The sequence below is a fragment of the Rhinolophus sinicus genome, linkage group LG05 (genome assembly GCF_036562045.2).
Source record: "Rhinolophus sinicus isolate RSC01 linkage group LG05, ASM3656204v1, whole genome shotgun sequence".
Lineage (NCBI taxonomy): Eukaryota > Metazoa > Chordata > Mammalia > Chiroptera > Rhinolophidae > Rhinolophus > Rhinolophus sinicus.
In genome coordinates, this window is record NC_133755.1 from 7,465,022 (window position 1) to 7,490,657 (window position 25,636).

A 25,636-nucleotide genomic window follows, 5' to 3' on the forward strand; every position below is an offset into this window, starting at 1 on the left:
TTCCAATAGAGGAATCTTGATTGGAGAAAAACGTCACAATTGGGTGAAGTAGGTCTAAATTACAAATTATCATCCGCCCAAACAATGACATATAAAGTAGAACAAGAAATACCAAGAAACCAAAATTCTAAACAAAAATATTATATTCCCTGCAACAATAATCTGACACTAACAAATGACCATTTCTTGTTTTTAGCAAATCAAAGAATCTTACCACTTTAGAAAACACAAACCACTTATCAGTACCAGTTTACTGCTGCTCACAAAAACAGCGATTCCAAACTATTTAAGAAAAGCTTTTAAGTTTTCCCCCGTGGATTTATACGTTAAAATTACCTGAACAACTTCTTATCTCAATTGTGATGAATCTGAAAAAGAAGAGGAAAAGGCTCTGTTGTTACCGGTGTCTGTGGTTCTAGAATGTTTAGTGAAATGCTACTAGAAAAGTATTTTAGTTATGTTTTGGAAAAAAAAAAAAATAGGGGACATACATGTATTTCTTAAAGAATCATTTGAAGTTAGTGACACTATTGCTATTCTTTACAGTGTAGCATTAGCATGGAATAAATTTCCCAGGACATTTATAGCTTCAAAAAAACAGTGGTCTGAGACTGGCTTTGCGGCAGAAAACCCTGAACTATAAGACAAAATTAAAAAAAAAAAAAAATGGTTTAATGACCCCAAACCAAATTAATTTTTTATAGTCTGTCTCCACCTCTAGAATAAGAAGTTCCAAAAGACAGGACTTTTTATGTCTTGTTCACTCCATTGCTCAGAATAGTATCTGGTCCATTGTAGGTACACAACAAATATTTGTTGAATATTTGACAATATTGAAATATTCAAAAAGATGAGTACAGAAATGTAGATATCTCATCTCTGAGGTCCTTCTCTGGGGTTCTTACTGTATATCAGGAAGAGCATAGATTTTGGAACAAGAACCCCTACTCTGCAACTTTGCTGCTGTGTGATCTTGATCAAATTATTTTATCTATGGTTCTCAGCTTTCTCATGTATAAGAACGAAACCTTGTAAACATGTTGATCAAATTAACGAGATAATATATGTGATGCATGTGTTATAAAGTTCTCCATAAATGCTATTGATGTCTGTGACGACGATGACGATGACGATGCTGGCGGAGGTGGTAGTGTAGGGACCTAAACTGTCACTGAGTGCCTTTGGTGAGCATGGTACTTTTCTAGCCTTCAGAAAGCACTCTCATGCTCAAAACAGGCCACATTCTCAGAGAGGAAATGGCTCAGCCCAGAAACAGTTCTTCAGTGGGTCACATTGCAGAAGCACTGCTTTGGCGAGCTTAACAAAGGGGCCATTATTCTCCTCCACAGACAACGCCAAGAAGGTGCTGGGTGGTCTAGAATACAGGAGACAGATAATGTAATGACTCCATTCATCAAAAAGTCGAGCATTCACACCAGCTGCCCGCCAGCTGGAAATGAAGCTTCTCTCCGTCCCGGGGATAATTTACTTCTGCTGGGGAGACTCTCCGATACCCTTCACCTTAAGGGACCAGCAGAATTCCAACAGTATCATGTAACATTGTGCTGACCCAGCAAAGAGACTCAGAAGGAGAGCAAAATAAAACAAACCAAGAAAAAAGTCAGTTACCTCTCATGTTAGAAAAAAACTAACAAACAACTGTTTCTTTGCATAAATTTACTCTTTTTTTTTTTTTTTTTTTAACCCATGGCTACTGATCATTTCTCTTCTGCCTTTGGCCTTTAGAAAGTCTAACGTCAAATTTTGGTCATTGTCTAATCATCGTATAAGGAACGTTGTTAAGCATTTCTGTACAGGTTATTTCTACAACTTTTACTATTTTCTCCTCCAAACTTTAATGCAGCCCGTGACCCTCAATTATTAACTTCATCTTTTTATTTTGGATATATTTTTGAGATCATCTCTTATCCTCTCCTCTGCTGGATGACTCATGAGTACATATCACAAAATGAAATGAAATCATGATTTAAACACTTGATATATGGCTAACCTATAGGTGCTTCTTTCAAGCTTAAAAAAATGACACAGTTCTTACATATTTTCTATAAGTTAAACTTATGTTCAGAGCTACTTACCAAAGGCCACAAAGCTGAGATTCAAATTTATTTGATTTAAAAACTGGTTCCCAGGACCTTACTATGGATGTTCGTCGATCATCTAGCAATCTTCCTCTGATATGAATGTCTCCAATTTATTGACTGTTTTCTAAATTCCAATCAATGCTAACAATTTTATAGAAAAATTATCTCATTTAAACTTCACGACCACCCTTTAAGTGGGTTCATTTTTTATTGATATATTCTGGTGATGGTCTTGAGACTTAAAGGTATTTAGTACTTTACCCAATTCCCGTAGTTAGAAATTGATGGATCCAGGATTTGAACCAGGATCTGTCTGAAATGAGCATCCAAGTCCTGAACGAGTACATCAGATTCCCCCTATTGCTGCCTAAATGTATTTGTCTTTTACCAATGGGCTTATAAGCCAGCCAGTGTTAGTCTGGTGATTTGAAAGGAAAGCTTTAACTTCTAAAAGAGCATGTGGTAACTCACACGTTGAAAAACACAAAACAGTTCAGGAATTGGGTGTGCAGTCCCCAGGGTAAAATAAAAAAAAGAAAGAAAAAAGAAAAACTACAATAGAACATGAAGAAGCAATGTCATGGAAATAATGAAGGCTTTTTGGCATGATTTTCCTGCCAGGAGGAAATTATTCATGAGAGAGAAAGGAAGAGGTGAAAGAGGCAAGATTCCGCTCTTGGAAAGCAGTGGAGGATGAAAATGACCTCCAGGGGTGGGCAAGTGAAAAAGACCCTTGGTTGCAACTGTAGAAGGAAACGCTGGACAGTAACTTTTAGGTTCTGTTAATTATGTTTACATTCAATTATTTTTCCAGGAGTAGGCTCCTTCCTGCTCATCATATTTTGCTTTACTCATCAATCTAGAAAGAAAAACTCCCCACACCCCAACATGGAAATAACCATCTTAATTGGGAGAAATTTAATCTCCAGGAAAAGAATCATCTGTTTTAGTTACATTTTCCATAACACAATTTGATTTCTCTGACCACTATTTTTGCCACAGTGCAGCCAGTTTTAGATATAAACTCATAATAAGTCATTAAAATCTTTATTATTTCCAATCCCTTCCTGTGGGACATCTCTAACCACCAGCCCACAGGAATGATGCCATCCTGGATGCCATCTGGACTTCCTTTGTATGTCTGCTGCTGCTATCTTGGAGGGCTTGTCACTGCCTTGTGAGCCTGTCCAGTCTTTGCATCATTTCCATTCTTTTAGTTGATACATTACACTTCCCCCAAACCCTGGTGCCGACCACAGGAAACAAGTTACTTGACCCCACTGTATTCATTCCAACAGCAAGCATTCACTAAAACCAAATCAGCGGTACTTGCCACCTTCCTAAATAGAAAAGTCACACTGAGACAAATTGGGGTTCTCACCAAACTGGGAAGAACTCTGAAGGAAACTCTGTTATTTACTTGGAAAATGTTTTAAATTGAAGAAACTGAGATGAGGTCATGGAATGAAGGAAACGTAGTTCACTCGTAAAATGGTAGACTTGTCCAAGCCATCCAGCAAGAGAATTGGGGCCATTTTGAGGAGACAGTCCCACTGTGAAGCAGACCGATGTGTTGTACATTTTGAAGTCATGACCAGGCTACAGATGATAGAGAATGTGGGGGGACAGAAAAGTTGGAGAACCTTCCAGAGCAACCCAGGGCTCAGTTTCCTGAGCGATTAGAAAAGAAGGATGCTTACTACACATTGTTTAGTGCCCGCTAGAATGTTATCTTCCAACCGACCTATGTTATAACAACATCTATTTATCCATTCAACAAACTGATTGTCCCAGCGCTTCTGAAGATGGGGCCACCATCATTGTGATCACCTATTACCTTTCTACAGTCCAGTTCCTATGAAGACATTCAGTTGCTATATGTGTCATCTATTTACCTGCTACACATAAGGCAGGTCAGTGGAGAGGCCACGGTAGCCATGGAAATATTTAGCATCCATAGTCAGGATGAAGCGGGCATTACGAGTGGAGAAAGCAGGGCAAGCATTTATGACCAGTATTGGCAAAGCAAAACGTGGGTTCAGAAAGAAGTCTCCTGGCCCACCATGGACTGCGCTGTGTCCTAGAGAGCTGTGTCATGAACTTGATGACTATTCAACATTCCTTTTCTTGCAGCATGCATAAGAATCCCGAGGACCCTGTTGAAAAGCAGATTCTGATGCAGTAGGTCTGGGATGAGACCTGAGATTCTGCACTTCTAAAAAGTGATGTCAATTGTGCTGGTCCAGGGTCCACACTTTCAGTAGCAAGGTTTCCCAACATGGCAGTCTTGCTCACCTCTGTATCCACTGCACCAAGTACATATTTGTTTAGCTTAACTAAATTGTACTAAAGCAGCAATCTTTGTTCTCAATGATCTGTCACTTCAGGCAGGGAGTAGCAAAGGTGGAAATAGGGCTTAGAGAAGAGGGAGGATACAGACTGAACAGATAAATCGGGCACAATCCATACGGATGGCCAAAGCCACCGACAATTGTCTGGCTCTGGTGGAAGGGATGTTCTTAGACTGTACCTGCATTTCCAGGGATCCTGTGAGTACGTAGGTAGGCTTACTGCCAGCTCCTACATCTCTGTGCTTACATTTTACTATCTGTTTGGTATAATTGAGGAGAAGGCAAAAAACTCAGGTCTTTCAGAGAAAGTACTTTCTGATAATAGAACAGGGATATTCTCCAGTCCTGCCCTGTACATTTAAACCAACAGACTAGTCCTTGCATTACCTTGGGATCTTTGCAGCCCTATTTATTCCAAGTCTTGTCATAGAAGCACAGAGGACAAAACAGAGCCCCGTTTGATGGCCAGGAACTGAACGTTCTATAAGAGGTAATGCCTATACTAAGCTCTGAAGGATAAGTAGGGATTAGCTCAGAGATGTGGGGAGTGGAGGCAGCTGTCCCAGCTGAGTGAACAGCATGTACATAAGGGCACTTGGGGTCTGCAAGGAACTCTGTGTGGCCAGAGGGCAGATTATGGACTAGGGAGGAGGGCAGCAGATGACACTGAGAAGTAGACAGAGCAGACATTTGACAAAACATGAACTTTCCTGAGAAAGCATGAAGACCTCTTTGGAATGGCCTTATTTTCAAGGTAGCAGCTAGACTTTGAGGTCCAATCACATGTCTTTTCTAAGAGACTGGCTGTGAGCCCAGTTCCCGCCATTTGCTCTTTGATGACCTCCCTGGTAGACCATCATAAGATGCAAGACCATCCCTGTCTCCCCACCTAATGGTTTTCATATCTTCCTTTCACAAGGAACATAGAAAACAGACCATTACAAACCAATATTTCCATCCCTGGAAAACAGAATTTGAAGATGGGAGGTTTCAAGGCTCTAGAATATCTCACCCTTTATGATCTGTACCTGACGTTAAATACAGACAGCTGATGAAGTTGGGTTTCTCATACAAATATGCCTTACCACATACGAGAATCCCGACTTACATGTAGTGTTGTTGTTGTTGATTTTATGTTTTTGTTTCTTTTTTCCCCTTAACATACTCTGAGCATAATTTGACATAGTCACAGCATGAGTGATAACCTGAAAATAGAAACCGTGACATGAGTAACACAAATTTCAATGCAAGAAAATCTTGCGGTTTGTTTCATATGTATATTTTCAACCAAAATAAGACAATCTCTTGCTATTTACATTAACCCTTTAGAAACAGCCGTGGGGCATCTGTGAAGCCAGTGTAATAAATTTTGCATGTGCATTTGAAAAAAAAATGTTATATATAACATCTGTTTTCATTCATGGCTATGGTGCATTATTTCATCATGATGTATTCTTTGTGGTATTATTTTAGAAATCTATTATCCACAGATCACCAGAAGCTCTCCTGTCCTGTCATCTTTGGGATAATGAACACTCTCCATACGTGTAAATCTGTCAGGTCATGCCTCCCTGGAGTGACAGTTTCTAATTTACAAATTAAAGAAATCATTCTTACCTTTTTAAATCAGTGACTGTTTTACTGCAGAAATACAGAAAGGGTTATTAGCTTAAACTATAAAACATCTCATCAAAGAATTTATCAGCAGAGAGCAATTTAATCTTTCCTGCTGTTTTTAAGAAAGGATTTTTAAAATTAAGACATTCTAAGATATATTCAAGTTTTGGAAAAACAATTGATAGAAGAGTCCTGCATCAAATTCACATTGAAATTCACACTGTAAATAAAGGTGTCAAAATTAATGTAGCAATAAATTAGTCGTGTTGTGATACTTGGAACTTCTACAACTGATATCCCGTCTAAGGTTTAACAAGAGCTCTTGTTGGTCTATTTGAGAACGTTCGTCAGCAAGATATTGAAATAGACTTGGTTTTATTCCTTGGATGGAGTATCAAGAAACAGAAATGATGGATAGAAGATATTCCCCTGGAAAGAGCAGGGGCGCTAGCTGATAGATGCTCAGTTCTGTGGGACAATGTCACAAGCCTTTCATTCTCTGTTGCAATGAAGCCATTAAATGAACATTTATTAAATAAGTACTTTGTGACAAGCTCTGTGATAAGTTTTGAAGGAAGTTATTCTTCCCCCCGCCCCACAGGACCTCTACATAATGACAAAATACCCAGGGAGAGATGATCAGCTATCAGGACTGTCTGAGATTTCAACGTCTGTTTTTTGAGACGCTTCAGGCTGACTCCTGAAACAAGCAGGTGAGGAAATGGCAGAAGGCAGCTCGATGCTCCCAGAGAATTCAGAAAGAAGGAAAAATCAGAAAAAGCTCATAGCAAAGCAAGACATTGGAAATGTGGGGATGGAGTTAAATATAAAAAGAATACAATTGTCAGTGTTCCAGGAAAATTATTTCTGAATGGTTGGTTTATTCAGTATTACTCAGTGGAAATTAAATGTGCATAAAAATAGAACAATCAAATAAATGGTTGTTTTTCTTTAATAAGATAGCAAGTTTTCAATTTTAAGATAATTTTATTCAGGCAGGTTTTGTATTATTAAGATTTTTTTATTAGCACCAAATTTGAATAACTTATACTCTATTATGTACTAACTATTATATTCATTTGAAATTGTGGAAAAATCATAATTTCTGCAAAATAGAAACTTTGTAGGTTTAAAAAACACCTGCTTCTTTGTCTTTAGTATTTTTTTTTTTCAGTTTTAAAAAAACACACTTTTTTTTAGTAGGAGAATGTGGAATCATGTGCTGTTAGATCCAATTTTTGCTCAGGAAGAAATATGCTTTTCTGTCTTCATTAAATTACATCTAAAAGACATGCTAATCACTGCTGACTACCTCTGTTGAATATGCAAAGTAGAGACTGTGGTTGTGATGCCTATTGCAAGATATCTTTCTTGGGATGGTAATATCCAAAACTTTCTTCTTCTTGTTTTTTGAATTGAGGTAACATTGGTTAATAACTTTATATAAATGTCCAGTGTACATTATAATTTGGTATCTGTATACACTCTAGCCTGCCCACCAGCAAAGGTCTCCTTTCCTTCCATCACCATATATTTGACCCCCTTTATCAATTTCTCCCTCTCCCATTCCCTTCATCTCTAATAACCACCAATCTGTTGTCTGTATCTATGAGTTTGTTTTGTTTGTTCAATGGTTTCTTTTTGTTCATTTATTTTATATTCCACACATGAGTGAAATCATACAACTTTTGTCCTTTTCTGTCTACTTATTTTATTTAGCATCAGCTATTCCACTTCTGGGTATTTATCTGAAAAATATGAAAACACTACTTTGAAGAGATATATATACTCCAGTGATCCACCCAGAACTTTCCTTAAGACAGGACTATGGAGCGAAGTGCTGTGTGGTTGAAATGTTTAGGTCTTTAATTCTCTTTTTCTTCTATCTCACATACCATGTTGCAACTATCCTTGGAATTATTTAATTTACAATATTTTGATAATTTCAAAGTTGACAGAATGGAGTAAGAAATGAGATTCTATTTTTGAATAGTTAAATGATATGGAATTACTTTATCTAAGAACATTTACTCTTTTAAATGATAGAAAAATGAGAACTAAAGTCACTGAAGGTAGACAGTTTGCACATTGATGACACTAGCCACAAACACCCCTCCTTTCACAAGTAGCACCAGAGGAAGAAAGTCTCATGGAAAAAGGATTAGATGCCCTAGGTGGTCAAGAGAAAAGATTGGGGTCAATGAATGAGTGTTAAGTGAAGACAAGTGAGGTTCAGATTAAAAGAGACACTTTTCATCATTAATATCTGAGGAGCAACGGCATGGGGTATTTTTAAGGCAGTGATCTCATCATCACTGGAGGTATGCAACAGGAAGCTTAGTAATTCTAAGCAGGACCATTTCTAAAGAGAATTTAAACCCTAAAGGGTTACTAGCTTAGATGGCCTTTCAGATTCCTTCTGAATCTGTCTGAAGTCATGATTTGGTGCTGGCCTTCTCAAATTCCTTCCTTTCCTAAGCTTCTGCTCCACTGTCCAGGGGACAGACAAATGAAGGCTCCCAGGTCTTCTCAGAGTCTCACTGGGGTGGGGGGTTAATTTGGGAGGCACAGAGGGGCCCTTCTTGCTCTGCAGCTTCCTTCAACTCCTGGAACCTGAACATCCAAGCATGTCACTGATGTTTACACATGAGGGAGCTGGAGAGAGTGAGTGACAGCGGAAGGGGTTCCCCAGTACTGGGCCAGCACGTGTATCTATTGAAAGAGTGTGGAGTTGAGGCAGATTGGAGTGGTGTGCAGCTGAGCTCACAGCCTCCAGGAGCCTCATGTGAGTGACATCTTTGTCCCTGTGGCTATGCCTTGTTGACCCAGTGTCGCTGACCCAGGTTAAGCCTGTCATATTCTTTCTCCTGGGGACAGTGTTTGGAGCCTGAGGTTCACCATATACAGTCTCTGAGTTCCCTAAAACCAAACTGGCTAATGCCTTCCTTTCTGAGATGATTTCTTTGGGCCTTTTCTAGAGTCCTCTTCAAAAGAACTTTACTTATTGAATTGTTTAACCTCATATACAAAACTAGAAAATACGAGGTGTGCTCAGGCCATCTTTTATTTCAAGAAAGCATGAAAATAGATTTCAAATCATTATGGCTCAGTTTGTCATTATAAAGGGTTGGATACATTTTGTGCTGTGGACCCAGGAAAATGAATGGGGACACTGCCAAGTTTGTGAAAGGCAGATGGTACAGTAGGAAAGCCATGCACGTGTGAGAAGAACCCTGGCGTTTGGCACAGCCTTCAGCTGCCCAGGCAGGTGTGGGAGCTCTGGTAAGCTCTCATCTCAGAGAACCGTAGCTCTGCTCATCTGAAATAAGAAACTTGGATCAGATGGTTCCTAAAGCCCATTCTAGTTGCTAAAAGCTTTAATCCAGGCAGCTGAGGCTCAGAGAGGTTGACTGTCTGACCCAAGCACACAGAGCTAGTCGGGGATAGCCTAAAGACTTGGACGCAGGCACGATGTCACCTTGACACTGAAAGTCTTTAAGAGGACCCTGGGCAGCCAAGCGTGTTTATGCCCTCATGGAATTTCCCAGTGTGGAAAGAGGCAGACATGCCCCGAACTTATAAGGTTGTCTGATCAGTAAATCCGCTAAAGACTGTGGTTGGTACCTTCTGCATTTGGGGAGTTTTGACTATTTCTCCCAACTCATGAGTGCAGCAAAATTTAATAGTCACAGATTCTTTCTGTTTCCTACACTGGCCCTTGTGACTTATTTATTTTTTTAGATACAGTGTCTACTATAACAATATGGCAGTGCATGCCAGTGTGTTGTAAAAAATACAGAGTGAGCAAAAGCATGTTCAATTAATAACCGTAAATCCTGATGTCATACCTTTAAATAGCTCTCTTCTATTCTGTTCTATTCTATTCTGTTCTGTTCTATTCTGTTTTGTTCCGTTCTATTCCATTCAATTCCACTCCATATACTACACCCTGTTTCCCCGAAAATAAGACCTAGCTGGACTATCAGCTCTAATGCGTCCCTTGGAACAAAAATTAATATAAGACCCGGTCTTATATTGTATAAGACCCAGCCTTATATTATATTACATTACATTACATTACATTACATTACATTACATTACATTATATTATATTATATTATATTATATTATATAAGACCCAGTCTTGTTTTAATATAAGACGGTCTTATATTAAAATAAGACTGGGTCTTATATTAATTTTTGCTCCAAAAGACGCATTAGAGCTGATGGTCCAGCTATGTCTTATTTTCGGGGAAACATGGTATTTTCTTGAGCCAGAAAAATGACTTCCTACAAACAATTACCACAGCTATGTCTATTGTCCACTTCAATACCTTGTTTTAGAGAAAAGTATACCCTTTCACTCTGGCTACAGGTTGAAGTTTCCAGTTGGCTAGCTCCACTCCCATTCGATTGCAGCACCGGAAATGAAGTCAGTTTGCAGAGATGGGGCTGGTTGTGTTCCTGTGCTGGAACAATATCTGGATGTCGTGGAAACAGTAAAGGAAAACCCACTTTGCAATCTCAGCTCCACCCCTACGTGGTGATACCACACTGGGAAAATGACTTAACCTAAGATAGCGTCTTTGGTTGTAAAACAGGACGTGAATATTCACTCAGGATTGTTCTAGGAATTAGAAACCGTGCATGCCGAGCACAGTTGTTCAAATAGACCAGGTTTACAAGACACGGGATTCAGGCCTTGGGGGTTTTTGCCTACGAGTTTGATATTCGCTATCTACCTTAAGAGTTTGAAAATATAACAAAGCTATTGAGTTAAAAAAAAAAAATTAAAAAGAATAGTGCACCACGGAGAATTTCTTACTCTGGTCAAGGGTAGTCCAGTAAAAGAAAATAAACTTTCTGATCCAGGCTGTGCAAAGTTGGGTGAGTTATTATGCCTTCAGAGTCTGGTGGGCTCCCAAGAGTGGCTTAGAATAAGTGACCGGATGGCCCGCAAGACAAAGTTACTGAAAGCTTGAGGCAAATCAGTGTCTCTTCTGCCACCTCGCCAAGGGCTAACAAGCAAGCATCTCGTCCTCCACTGAGGGAGTGGAAAATTCAAACAGTTGGGGGCTGGGGGAGGCAGCGGGAATCTGGTGTGGGTGTGTGAGTCCTGGAGCAGTGGCAGACTGAGGTCTCTCGGGAAGCATCAGTGGGAACATCAGGACCATCAGAACTAATCATCGTCCACGTGACCCCAAATAAACAAAGAGGCTCGGGAAAGGTCCTTTGCATAGGATATAAAGGCAGGCAAGCATCTATCTATACTGTCCGGTGAGGGCATGGTACCCACTGATGAACAAACTCACAGAGCCTAGAACACAGTGAATGAGAACCATTATCAAACTCAAAACTAGTTATTTTCTTTCTTTCTTTCTTTCTTTTTTTGCTATTGTTGTTTTACATTAGGGCAGATAAGCCATCCATTTTTACCTCCCCTAGAGATACAGAGATACAGGGAAATACTCACTTAGTTACATTCTATTTTTCTATTGAAGCAAAAAAAAAAAAAAAAAAAAAACGGAAGGAAAGTACAATACAATTGTGTGGTTTGTATATTAAGAAAGTCTGGACATTCAGACCTTGCCAAAAGCCTCTCCATTCCACAACCACTGAGAAAGTGTGGCTCTAGCACTTACCCACCCTGTGGGCTTGGGGCAATGTCTTGGCACTCTGAGCTCTCCCCCTCATCTATTAACAATGAAACACAAAGGACATGTGAGAAATTCCCCTTGTTAGCATGCTCCCGGCTTCTCTGTGTTTCATCAATTATCTCACACTCTCTCTGTCTCCTGGGTGGAATGTGTGCCCTTGAAGATTCAAAGCACACACATCCACGTGTTTTCAGTGGATTTTGACACTTTAAAGGTGAGTGAGGCTGTTCAAGTGGAAAGTATGACCGTATCGATGACGTATGATTAAACCGTGTCCCGACACTGCCCTTCCATTCATCTCCCCAAAGCAAAGTTTCCTTTAATTCAGGACACCGGGGCTCTATCTGGGCTGAAGGGAAGACAAACAATGTTGTGACATCCTTGGGAAAATGTCACCGAAATGGGTCAGTCTTTCTATTTCAGAGCTGTACTCATTTGAAAACATTAAAGGATTCTAAAAATAAGTACACGGTGTACTCTCAGCTACTCAGGCCAAGCCAGTGCATCTTTGAGAAGACCTCTGGATATTGACAATTGACTCGTAGACATAGCAGATACAGAGTCAACCCGATAATAGAGAACGTTCTCTAAACTTGTCTCCAGTCCTAAACCTTGGATTTCCACACTTAACCTGGGAAAACCAAACTAATTTCAATATCAACTTGATTTCTGTTTCTCAGTTTTACTCCCTTTGTCCTTTTCTGAAGATATCCTCCACAATCCCCTGGCCTCTATAGACCTAGGTACAGAAATACCAGGAGACACAACAGTTTCTTGAGAGCCAATCAGATTCAGTGTATTTCCAGCTTTGCCACTAATGAGCTCTGTAAGCTGTGTTACATGTCACTTTCCTGTTTGTCCATCTCTACGAAGTAGAAATAAGAAATAACTCATACATTTGCTGTGAGGATTAGGGATACTGAACTAAATTACCTAGAATAGTGGATGCTGCAAAGTAGGTGCTATCTGAATCCTATCTGTGAATATTATTACTGTTGCTGCTACTTGTATGATTTCCCTTACTGGGTTCACTACTCAGTCCTTAAATATGCCATATTTGAGGCGACAGATACTCTGTTGCCTATCTCACACCTGGACTGCTGAGTACCACTTGTTCCATACCTGAAGGCCAATTAGTCGTGTTCATTTTCATGTTTCGCTTGCTACGAGAAAGAAGCTTACTCAGGGCCCCGCCCAAATGCCTCCTTCTGGGGTAACACTCTTTACTTTGTGTGTTAGAATCATTTATGTGTCTGTCTTCTCCAAACAGTGAGCCCCTTCTGGGCAGGGAGCAGGTCTGATTCAGGCCATGCTCCTCAGGCTTAGTACAGGTGAGCTGGGTTTGATGTTCTCAGTTCTCTTTGCGGAATTCTTTGGGACGCCATATTTGTCCTAACTGCTGTCACCGATGCATGACTTTGGAGCTGGACCTGGCTCTCCTGTCCCCTCTCCCTCCCAGTGGAGGGAGGTTCCGGGAGGCAGCCCCCCCTACGCCCCAGCTTCCTGGCTGGCCACTGTCCCACAGTGTGGCTTTCTTGGCAGTGGTCAGTTCGCAACTCAGGCACGTATTGTTTTTGGGAACACAATGAAACTTGACCTGAAAAAGCTTGTAATTACTACTACAGTCATAATCATTTATAGGTTAAAGAACTTGGGAAGGAAGGAAGGAAGAAATTAAGGAAGGAGGGTGAACAGGCAGGCTAGGAGGCAAAGAGGAAGGAAAAAAGTAAGACAGGAAATTCTTTTAGAATCTACTTTGTAATGAGCCCTGGGCCAGACACTTGTATAAAACCCCTCAGGGACATTTTCTGTTTCTGTTTTCATATTGAGAAGGCTGCAACTGAGGTATGATAAATAACTCTCCGGGTCATACATTATATATCATAGCAAGAGGTAGTTTAACCATTGGAAAATGTTAAAATAGACCTCAGAGTTCTAAAAAGTACAACAGAAACTAATAAAACAAACAAAAACATCAACCAGACCAAGAGACAACCAAACCCGGTATTGCAAAGCCCACTCCCATTTCAGCATGTACATTTCAACTGTAGGAAAAGCCTCTGTTCAATTGTAGAAGAGTTGCTGTCAAAGGTTATTTGCAGAACTGTTTGGAAGACCCGGTAAGAGTGATCAGCAAAGGTGCTTTCCCAAGTACGGCTCTGATTTTAGACAATGCCCCAGGGCTCTATTTTCTTTCTCCTTTTGATTCTTAAGAATTTTCTGCCTCCAGGAAGGGCATGGCCTGCTTGCTCCATGCTGAAGTCACGGAACTCGCCCTTTCACTCAGCATGTACGGGCACAGGGTTTACATTTTTAAATGACAGCTGAAATCCATAGCAACACACATTTTTTTCACATTTGGAAGTAAAAAAATAATGACTTTGCTGCTTTAGCAGCAAACAAAATGTCATGAAGTGAGAAAAAATGAAGAATCACTGTGATCCTTGAATTACAAAACTTGCCAAGGTCCCAATGTTTTATGGATGTTGGTCATTATTTTTGAAGCAACAATGAGTCTCTGATTGTAAACAGAATGCAAAGCCAGTAGTTCCCTTGCTTCTAGACATACTCAGGGCATAGTTATAATTAGGTCAGTAATTACTTTGTAAATGAATGAATTCAGGGGTTCTTGCCTTCTATGTGGAATCATCCTGGTCTGGTCAGTCTCAATAGTTCTTCTCAGGCAATAATTCAGTGTAACTGGATTAGATTAGAAAATATTAGCCAGAAAAACACAATAACTTCAACTCATTTTGCCTTGCAATCTTTTGTTCTCTGAAAGATCGTAGATTCTCTAAATCACCATAGAGTATGAAAACGGCAAGGTCTGTGCACAAATACTGGCCCATAAAAATTGGAATTTTAGATAGCAGTATGCTGCTAAATGTTTAACAACTGGCTCTCTGTAAAAATATGTCTAATTTTGCTGATATAAAGTATATGTATTATATAATTGACAAATAATAATAGCCAATACTCTTTACTGTAAGTTCCATAAAGGCAATTGCTTCTCACAGACGGCTTTTGCGAATTTTTGCCAAACTCTTGTATCCATAGACAAAACATGGTTTCAATTGACAGACATGTAGTGTTCCAACATGAATGTGAGTTGATATTTTAATTTATCTTAACAAGTAAGATCAAAGTGAAACAACAAAGAAGTGTATGTCTGAACTTCACTCATTTGTCAATGTGAGCAACTTCTTTGCCGAATTGGATAATCGTTTTCAAATGCTGGAAGAGTATTTACTCATAGTACTCTCAATGTTCATTCACAGGGTTTCAGCTATAGGCATGCTACTCATTGACGTTTCATCTGCATTAATATTTTCTCCATAATTTTCTGAAGCCTAGAAAATCAGCAATAAATGAAGACCTGTATTAGAATATTTTCCAGTTTGTGTAAATATACTCGTCGTGGGTGACTTCAATGCCACATCACTGAATGCTGAGTGTATACTATACAACATTATAGTACAGTGGTTCCAAGGTACAGTCACAATAGATGTAAATAACCTCAAGAGCATAGATAACGATAACATGTAGTAAAATAATTAGGAGAAGATGAGCTTTGAGTATCCATTACCTTTGTTTTAACATGATTGTAAGTTTATATAATTTAATACTTGATAATAACTATGTAGAAGAATCAGCTTGCAAAATTCCTGAATATTTATTGGCTCTTGCAAGATGGTATGTTACAGCCCATAGGCCCCACCACCATGTTGAAAATTCGGATTTCAACAGATGAGTTTTGGAGACACTGCAAACATTCAGTCAGGCCATAGCACTCACCTTATTAACAGACTGAAAAAACAAAAAAAAACCAAACCCTATCTCAATAGATGCAGAAGAAGTATCTGACAAAATTCAACGTCCATTCTTGTTTCTGATAAAAAATTTTTTTTTCAGCAAACTAGCAGTAACAGGAGACTTTTTCAACCTGATAAAGGGCAACATAAAAAAACCCTACAGTTAGCATCATAGCTAATGATGAAAGGCTGAATGCTTTCTTCCTAAGATTGGGAACAAGGAAAGGATATTTGCTTGCTCTCACCGGTTCTATTTACTATAACATCAAATAATATAAAAAACACAGGGAAATTTGATAAACGATGTGCATAATGTGTATATGGAAAACAAAATATTGCAAGAAAGAAACTGAAGAAGAGTCAAATAAATGATGACGTATCCTGTGCTCCTGGAACATGTCACTTAATATTATTAAGGTGCAAATTTTCCCCATATTGGTCCTTAGAGTCAGTAAAATTCCAATCAGAAGTCCAGCATGGTATTTTTATTTGTTTGTTTGTTTTGTTTTAGAAATTGACAAGAAGATTCAAAAGTCCTCTGGAAATGAAAAGTACTTAGATGGGCCAAGCAAGTTTGAAAAATAAAGTTGGAGGATTTACACTAATTCCGAGAATTATAAACTATAGTAATCAAGGTAGTGTGATATTGGTGTTGACAGATATCTAGATCAAATTAACATAATAGAGTTCAGAAGTAAAAACACAGGTACACAATTAATTAAGTTTTGATAAAGACGCAAAGGTAATTCAGGGGAGAAAGGAGAGTCTTTTCAATCAATGGTGCTGGAACAATTGTATGTCTATACATAGAAAAATGAACTTGGATCCATCCCTCACACCATATACAAAAACAGCTCAAAATGGATCAGAGACATAAATGCAAAATCTAAAACTAAAGCACTTTTAGAAGTACACATAGGCTAAAACCTTTATAATCTCAGGTTTGAAAAAAATTTCTTAGATACACATCACAAGCATGATACAGAAGACGAAAAATTAACTTGGACTTCATCAAAATTAAGAGCTTGTATTCTTTGAAAGACAATAAAGTAATAAAAAGCTAAATTGTAGGCTGGAAGAAAATATTTGCAAATCACATATCTGCTAACAGACATATCTAGGATATGTATGTATGTGTGTGTGTGTGTAACTAGAATATATACATATATATGTATATCAAAACTCAATAACAAGAAAATATACCATTGTAAAAAATAGTCAGAGTTTGGGTATATATAGACAGACGGTCAACATATATAGATGACCAATATGCGCTTCAGAAATACTCAAATCTTTAGTTATTAGGAAAATTCAAATTAAAATCATAAAGAGATACTGCCATACACTTATTAGGATGTCCAAATTGAAATGAGTGACTATATCAAGTGCTGGCAAAGCTGTGGAATCATTGAAACTTGCATACACTGGTGGTGAGAATGTAAAATGGTACAGACACTTTGCAAATCCCTTGGACTATTTCTAAAATAGTGAAACATTCACTTACCATATGACCCAGCTGTTTTACTCCTAGGGTATTTTCCCAAGAAAAATGAAAAGTTATGTGCATATAAAACCTTGTGCGTGGATATTCATCACAACTTTCATTCCAATAACCCGAAACTGGAAACAACACGATGTCTGTCAAGAGGTGGATGGATACCCAAATTATGGCACATCCACACAATGTCATTGTATTTAGCAATAGCAGGAAATGAGCTGTTGATACACACAGTAACATGAATGAATTTCAAAATAATTATGAGAATGAAGGAAGCCAGGCAGACGTGCTATATGATTCCAAATTCATTATGTTCTAGAAAATGCAAACTAATCTATAGTGACATAAAACAGATCAGTAGTGGTCATGGTGGGGGAGGAACAGCAAGGGGGATTTCCAAGAGGACACAGGAAACGTTCAGAAGTGATGGATATGTTATTATTGTGATGGTGGCGCATATATCAAAGTGTATTAAATTGTATACTATAGTCACAAGCAATTTATTTATGTGAGTTATGCCTTAATAAATTTATTAAAATACGTAAATAGGACCAACACAAATTTAATCTCCAAGGAAGTCTTCCTCACTTATGGAAAGGAAACTTTATCTCTTGCCTCTGAATTTCTCTAGCTTCAGTTATGTTTACTTCTCATTCCTCCCTTGTACATCAAGTTGAGGGTTACAGAAATAATTCCAGTTATTCTACTTGGCAAACATATTGCTTGGGGATTTAGGAAGTGAGGCTCTGCCCTGTGCCATGAATGCACTTGAACTGGTCACTTACCACTCCGGAACCTGTTTCTTCAGTTGTGAACTGGAAGTTTGAATGTGAGCCATTGGAACAAATCAATGCACGGGAAGCTGTACTTTCTATTGTAAAGCATTGTGCTTGCTGGCTACCAGTGGGTCACATGCTTCTCCAAGTGAGGCCTTTATCTTCCTCCTCTTCGCAGCCCAAGTGCAGACTTAGCCTCTAGAGCAGGACCAAGCTTCAACCTCAGTGTCTGCAGTGGAGCTGAGGGCTGTGGCCCCCAAGTGAAAGGGAGCTCGCCATCCACTGGGACCATCCAGTTCTGAGCGGTGCAAGCCCTTGGGGCCTTGGCACAATTGGTAGCCCAGATTAATTAGTTAATGTTCACAGAACACTTTGAAGATGGCAAACGCTGTGGGAGTGCACAGCTCACGTATTAACGATGATAATTATACGAATTGGAGCTCTGAATTCAGCGATCATAATTAGAAGGGGTGACCCTGCTGATTCACATGCAGCAGGGCAGTGTCCCGGGTCGGGAAAGCCCTGGGAAAGGTGTCAACAGCCATTCTGTCCAGGGTGCCCTAGGGGCAAGGCTATTCCCGGAAGCAGATGGGCATGTGGCCCTCTGAAGCCACCATGCTGGAAATGGCCCAGAAATGCAGACCGCTACCTGTCTGCATGTCCCGTCATTCATTGTCCAGTGAATACATGCTGAAAACACGTGCTGTGTATGAAGCCCTATTCAAATCGATGTCGAGTAGAACTCAAAGTCCTACTCCTTCCATCAGGTCACAAGGACTGGGGGTGACAGAGAGGCAAGTCCAAACCCCAGTTCTGGCAATTGCACTGAGTGTGACCTTGGGAAAGTTACATCAGCAAGGTAAGCCCCAGGATCCTCATGTTTAAAACAAGTAAAAATGGAAGGTAATGAAATCAGCCTGTCAGAGGCATGTCTGTAAAATAATTAGTAAGAAACTAACACATCCTGGGTGCTAGTAAATATTAGGTTGGTGCAAAAGTAATTGTGGTTTTTGCAATTATTTTTTACCTTTGAAACTGCAGTTACTTTTGCACCGACCTAGTGGTAACTCCTGTGGTTTTGTTACCGAAATAGGCTTACATCCATTGGTTTGCACTTTAGTTGCAATTGTTAGTTATACTTTGTTTTAGGACAATCTCGTCTGTGCCCCCACCTCAGTGGTCTTTATTGGAGGAAGGAAAAAGGCGTTCTGTTTAATGTTTTCTTCCGCTAGCTGCAGTTCTCAAGGCCCTCAATAGTTCATTGTCAGTGACCTAGTTAGTCCATGGAATATCTCATTTTTGGAAGAAACTTGATGTCCCTGAGTGCTTTGAACATAGAAGGGCGACCACAGTGCTGCTCAAAACTCTGGCACAGCCTTCTGGGCTCAGGCAGGCAGTTAAAGGCACACACTTTGAAAGCCTTCAGCTGGGTCTCTTCTTGGTGCTAGGAAAACACGGCAAAGGCACCCTTTACCAAGTTCCGGCGCAGTGAGCGGTGGACCCATGTCCCTTCTACCTGTGTTCAAGATTCTCTCCCTTGGTGGTCTCACTGAAGCCCTACCTTCACTGCCAAGCTCCACTTGAGAGCTTCGGATTGAGTCCTCTGCTGGCATGTCAGGGGAGAGCGCTTTGAAGATGCAAAGGGTGTGATTCATTCATAATTATCATGATTCATAGCCAACTTCAGAGACCTGGTTCTCTGTAATATTCATTATCCCTTCAATAGACTGAGTTGGGCCAACAACTAATTTGCAAATTGTAGGACTCAGTAAGGTGAGACTCTACAGGCAGGGTAATTAATAAATTATTTTTTTAAAGAGGGGTTGAGTCTATTCAATTTTCCAAACTTATTTTGCGTATGAGATGACCTTTTTAATTCCCTCCACACTCGGGGCTCAAGAGAGTTAATCGTCAGCCTTCCTTCTACTCTTCTTCTTTGCCCTCTTCTGGGGGATTCTGAGCTGCTGGTCACACACTCCCGATACCGCCAGGTTGCCAAGGCCAGACTGTTGCTCAAAGAGGGCCCTCAACTGGCACTTGCTTATTGCAAGACACTTCACACATACCCTCCCTCAGCGGCTTTGAATCAGGCCTGGCTGCTAAGCTGGAAGACAACGAAAAGGAGTCCTGGAAACTATTCCCAGTGACTTCTCGGTCTCACTGACTGCGCTTGCCTCTGCGCCTTTTGTCCTGGCTCTGATGTTTGTTTCCCTACCTCCTGGCTTTCTTGGCTTGGCTGTACAAAGCAGCGTGTTATCGGTTGAACTGTATCCACCCCGAATTCCTATGCTGAAGCTCCTAACTCCCAGGACCTCGGAATGTGACCTGTTTTGGAAAGAGGGTTGTTGCGGATGGAATTAGTTATCGTGCAGTCACATCGGAGTAGGAGGGGCTCCTCATCTAATACGACTGGCGTCCTAAGAGGAAATGTTCACGCGAAGATAACGAGACACAGGGAGAACGCCTTGTGAAGACGGAAGACTGAAGCGATGCATCTATGGGCCAAGAAATGCCCAAAATTTCCAGAAAAACCACCAGAATCTAGGAAGAGGCAAGGAAGGATTTTCCTAAGCTTTCAGAGAGAGCTTCGTCCCATCAACAGCATGACGTCAGAACTATAAGACAATAGGTGGTGTTGTTTGAAGCCACCTAGTGGGTGGTTCTTAGTCATGGCCTTCCCGGTGGACAAATCCACAGATGGCAGAAATGCTGCATCCTAAGGCTGGGGCTGAGGTGAGGACGGTGCTGGCTTCCAAATCTGAAGATCAAGAAGCATTGAGTTTGCCACCTTTTCAAGGCCCATCTGGCAGCACTGCTCCTTGGTACAGGCATTAAGTGTGTATTATATGGACAGAAAAATCTATCTCCCACAGGCAAACATCTGGAGTACCTGACAGTTAGCAGAGGCCCACGTTCTATGAACTACTGGTGAACAAGGACACCTGTTCACATGGCTGAAGAGGACAGGTCACACCAAGGGCGTTTATCTAGGGATTTGAGCTCTGGGGCTCACAGAATAATGTCCTGAGAGGGGTGATTTGGCCATGAAATAGGTAGAGAAGGACAATCATTGACAGCAATTGTTGCGTGGCCTAGAATAGTCAAGAAGGACTCCCCAAAAGAAGTGGCATGCTAAATATTAAAAGATGAAGAGATTGTATAGCTAGCGGTGAGGATGGAGACTATTCCAGGCATGGGGGGCCATGTGGATAAAGTGTGGAGGCAGAAGCAGAATGGCAGATATGGCTTAGTGATGAAACACAGCTGGTTAGAGTGGTGGGTTATAGGGAGGGGGGAAAAATGGAGTGTTGAAGGTTAAGACATGAAGCCTAGTTGGCAATTAAGTCATGTCTCCCCTTCCTTCCTTCCTTCCTTCCTCCCTCCCTCCCTCCCTCCCTCCCTCCCTCCCTCCCTCCCTCCCTTCCTTCCTTCCTTCCTTCCTTCCTTCCTTCCTTCCTTCCTTCCTTCGTACCTCTCACCCAGTTTCATACTCCCTCATTCTCTTTTTCTTTTCTTCCTTCAATATTCAACACCAATGTACTGATTGCCTGGGTACCAAATCCTCTGCTAGGTGGTGGGATGAAGGAATACATATTGTTGCCATCTTAGAGGACCTCACACAATGGCAATACATTATAGTAAGTTCTGGGAACACAGGACTTAAAACACATACATTGAGGCAACGCTTAACACAGATGCAGGATACTAGCATTTACTGACAGGCAAATATGGTCTGAGGGTTTTTATGCACATTATCTCATTTAATCAATACAATAACCTGATGTAGTGGTGATTATTGTGCCTAATTTACACATAAAAAGACTGTCTTAGCAAAGTGACGAAATATCTCGAATCGCAGGGCTAACAGGTGGCAGATGGAGGGCCAGATCCCATTTTCCTAAACCTTCACTTGTGTTCTTTGTACTCCATGACACTGTCTGTATATTCTCAAGCTGGAAAAACAATTTGTTCACCTGCATTTTTCTTATTGGTCTTTGTTGCTTTGTGGTCAGAGAGCCTATCACGTGACCCTTTTTGGTAATAGGAGCGCAGGATAAAGCAAATCTCAGAAGTTCTGCCCCTCCTTTCCATAAGTAGAATTTGCTGCCCTGGGGATGGGCATCTTTGACAGGAGGTCCTCAGCTGATGGAAGGTTTCCTGTCCCCGATTCCACTGACAAGAGACACAGCAGCTAAGAGTGATGGTAGCTAGCTGAAAATACACGCTAATCTAATCTTCTGGCTGTTTTAGACGAATCTCTGGAATGTAGGAGGCTAGCATGTCACAGAGGCAATTATTGGCCGGACGCGGGATTGCGTAACGCAGTGATGACTAGCGCTTCCTGCTCCGGCTCGCATGTGGCGAGCTTGCCAAAGAGGGTTTATCTTCCCAGGAGAAACATGCCAACTCTGGGAGGATATGAAGTAACTGTGATTGTGGGAAGAAAGACAGGCTTAATTTGAAAATATTCAAGGTCTCTTTCAGTTTGTACTTTGGTTCTCTTTCTCTCTCTCAGCTCTGTCCCTTTCTATCTTTTTGTCATGTAGTCTTTTTTTCTGAATTTCCGAGTCTCTTTTGTCTTTTTTTTGTTGTTGTTTAGCTTTAATGTTTAACTTCCCTCCTTGCTTTTCATTCAAATCTTCACACCTATTTAGTGTTTAAAGATAGGGCCCTCATTCATTTCCCACAGAAGAAGAAGCTGCTAGAAAGTCTCTTCAGTGGTTTTGCATGGGAGTGCTCTTGAAGACTGAAGATTAAATAGAAAGGATCCTACTATTTAACATGCAACAAGCTGGGAGATCTTTCTGGTCACCAAACTACCGTGCACTGCCTTGTTCTCCACGAAGACCTACATCACACACCTACAAATGCACTTCTTAGCACAACTGCTCACAAGGAAAACGTCTCATTTGGTCTTTCAACCGATGATTCTGAACTCCTGAGAGTGGCCAGTGGAAGTGAAAGAAGAGAAAAATGGCTCACCAAAACAAAGGAGAATGAAGGAAGAACAGAAAGGGCTCTTCAAGATATTTCCGGGTCTTCTATCTTTCTTTTCGTGTTTTCGTTTGGGTTCTTTATCCGAGACTAGGGAAGCTCAAAGTGGCTCAAGTCACCAGTACCAGGTTACACAGCTCTTGATCCAGTTTCCCACTGATACAAGGTGCTTCCTCTCTTCCTGATAAATAAGACATTTTTGTGTGGATATAAAAATGCAATGTGGCAGCTAAAAAATTACAGTCACAAAACAAAATTATACTAAACCTGAGAACGCTTATAGAAAATCCCTCAGTAAGTATTTATTTTCTCAGAGGACCTGGTGCCATAAAGAAAAGGTAGCGCTATTTAAGAAGACAATAAATAAGTAAATAAATAAGTAAATAAATAAATAAGAAAATGTGAGAGTCCTCACAAACTGGTTATAAATCAAATTAAAATTCTCACGAAAACTTGGGAGCATAAAGGGGTCAGCATTAACTGCCTAGAAAGTACACCTAGTTCATGCAAACAAATTCACAGTTAGTGACTAACATCCTCCTCAGTATTTATTATGTGCCAGGCACAACAGTAGGCATTTGAAGGAAATTAACTCACATCTCACAAATTTTTATGGAGTTTTATTGTCTTCTTTTAAATATGAAAACCAAGTTCAGAGAGGGTAAGCATCTGGCTGAAAGGGATGTGCTGAGTGAGTTGGAAGGTCAGCACTGAAACCCTGGGCTGTCCGACGCCTTGTCCCCAGAGCCTCCTCCATCACGTGGCAGGAACTCTCCCGGGTCCAGATGAAAGCAAGACCTTATTTCCTTTTGCTAATATAATTCTCCCTCCTCTCTGTCCTTGACAAAACTGCGAGAGCATGAAAGAAATGCACGGTGAATTTCACATCGTCCCAGCATAGTTAGTCTAGATGCTGGGCTTCCTATCAGGGAATTAAAACCCTGTGTTCAAAGTCCCAATTTTCCTTCCAGGTAACACGCATTCTTTAATTTTGTCACTACCCCATGGCAACCATCAAATAAAGGCTTACAATGCAGACATGCTGTTTTAAAAGATGAGATCTATACAACAAAGCATGTCAGTCTTCTTCCTGCAGATGGTCAGCGTTCAACACTGGCAGTAAGGAAGGCCTATGTTTTGTCAGCGTGTTCTTAGAACTTCACCCAAATGCACAGATGTTTCGGATAGTAAATGATGGCTGATTACATCTCATCGTGCTTTATTTTATCAGTACCATAGCTGTGTCACAAACATGTCCACCCCTGCTCGGCCCCAGATTCTTCTGGCTGGAGTCACCCTTTACTGCACAGAGGTCCTGAGCCAATTCGAGCTATAATAGAAAGGGTGTTAGGTCCCGCCCAGAAGGTGAGATGTGAGCATGGGACCCATGGAAAGCAGACCTGCTGACTTTCCCAGGGTCGTTTCTATACTCAGGCTGAGCCTTAGTGTCGTGCAGCTTTCAAGACACACATGACCACTGCCATGGGCCTCCTTCTTCTCTTCCTCCTCCCTCTCCCATCCCTTTATTACTCATATCTTTATCCTCAGCACCACCAGGACCAATCGTCAAACCAACTCTTTGAGACAGAAGTGATAGCCTTCATTTTCCAGATGAGAAAAATTGTGACTATGAGAGTTAGTTAAGTTGCCCGAGGTCACCAGCCCGGTAAGTGATATGGGCACAGTTCAGTTCCAGGCCTGCCTGCCTGCAAAGTGTCAAGTTTCCATCATTACCGAAACCCTAGGCTGTTTTTGCTTTCCAGATGCCACCAGCCCATCGCCATGTTCTCCCTTCTAGATTGGCACCCCTCACCATCCTCCTCTCTACCCACCTTGTGTGCCATCAGTCTGAAGCATGTCTTTGGGTGACTGGTTAGTGGACGTCCCCTGCAGCACCAGTGGGGCTGACTGTGACCATCTTAGCTTCATTCTCTTTCTTTGGGACCCAGTGGTAGCTGATGTCCCCAACTGCCTTGGGGCCCAAACATCTCAAGTTAAGATATTCTCAGGAAACGTTCTCTGTATGAACACAGGTGAGCCGGGTCTTATTTCTAATAAATCTCTTGCCTTACAACACATCACTTCAGTTACTTTCTCGAGCCAATCGCCCTGCCACTGGCATTTCAAACACCCACCAAAGACTGACTTACCTATCAGCCCTTGAAGGCAGCTGCAGGTATCTGTGATGCTCAAGATACACAGACAGTCCCTCTCTGGTCGCGGGTGTGCTTTCATCCCAAACTCCAGTCACCTGATTCTGTGGTCTCATCTACAGCTGCCACCCATCCCTTTATACTCCGTTCCTGTACTTGGTCTGTACTTGGCTGTGTCTCACCCCATCTAGCTCCGTGCCTCTCATTGTACAGGGAAATAACTCCATGCCCCGAAACTGGTCATTTTGCTGCTGACATGGCCTGTCTTTCCCCCATCCAGTCCCCTCCTGGAGACTAGTATTCAGATAGTTGACTTTCCAATGACAGGGAAGCTAGACAATGTCTTGTTTCTGCCACCACCAGCAAACACCTCTCAGATCCTCTCACCCACCTCTGCACCAAATACCTGAGGTTCTGACAAACAACACATGTCTGACTTCCCAAACCACTGTAACAGAATCGTACAGAAAGGACAGAAGTTTAAGGACAGGGATGGGTCCAGATGAAGTTACATGTGTTTCCCAATCCCCTTTTATTTCACTGGTTTTCAAATAATTCTTTCCACTTGTTTATTCCATGTGGAGATGCTAAGAAAGCTATAAAACCACCCGGGATGCTGCAGAGTAAAGTGATTCCACCAGCCCAGCTCCCAGAGCTGATGACTATTATGGAAAA

At 40.9% G+C, this 25,636-nt stretch overlaps 1 protein-coding gene across 1 annotated transcript in view; it reads right to left on the reverse strand.

Moving 5' to 3' along the window:
- Nucleotides 1-261: 261 nt before the first annotated feature.
- Nucleotides 262-25,636, reverse strand: part of LOC141571503 (lysocardiolipin acyltransferase 1-like) — an 822,971-nt gene continuing 797,596 nt past the window's right edge. The window contains exon 8 of the mRNA XM_074331707.1: nt 262-368. The gene's annotated coding sequence lies outside the window, so the exon portion shown is untranslated. The remainder of the gene's footprint in view (nt 369-25,636) is intronic.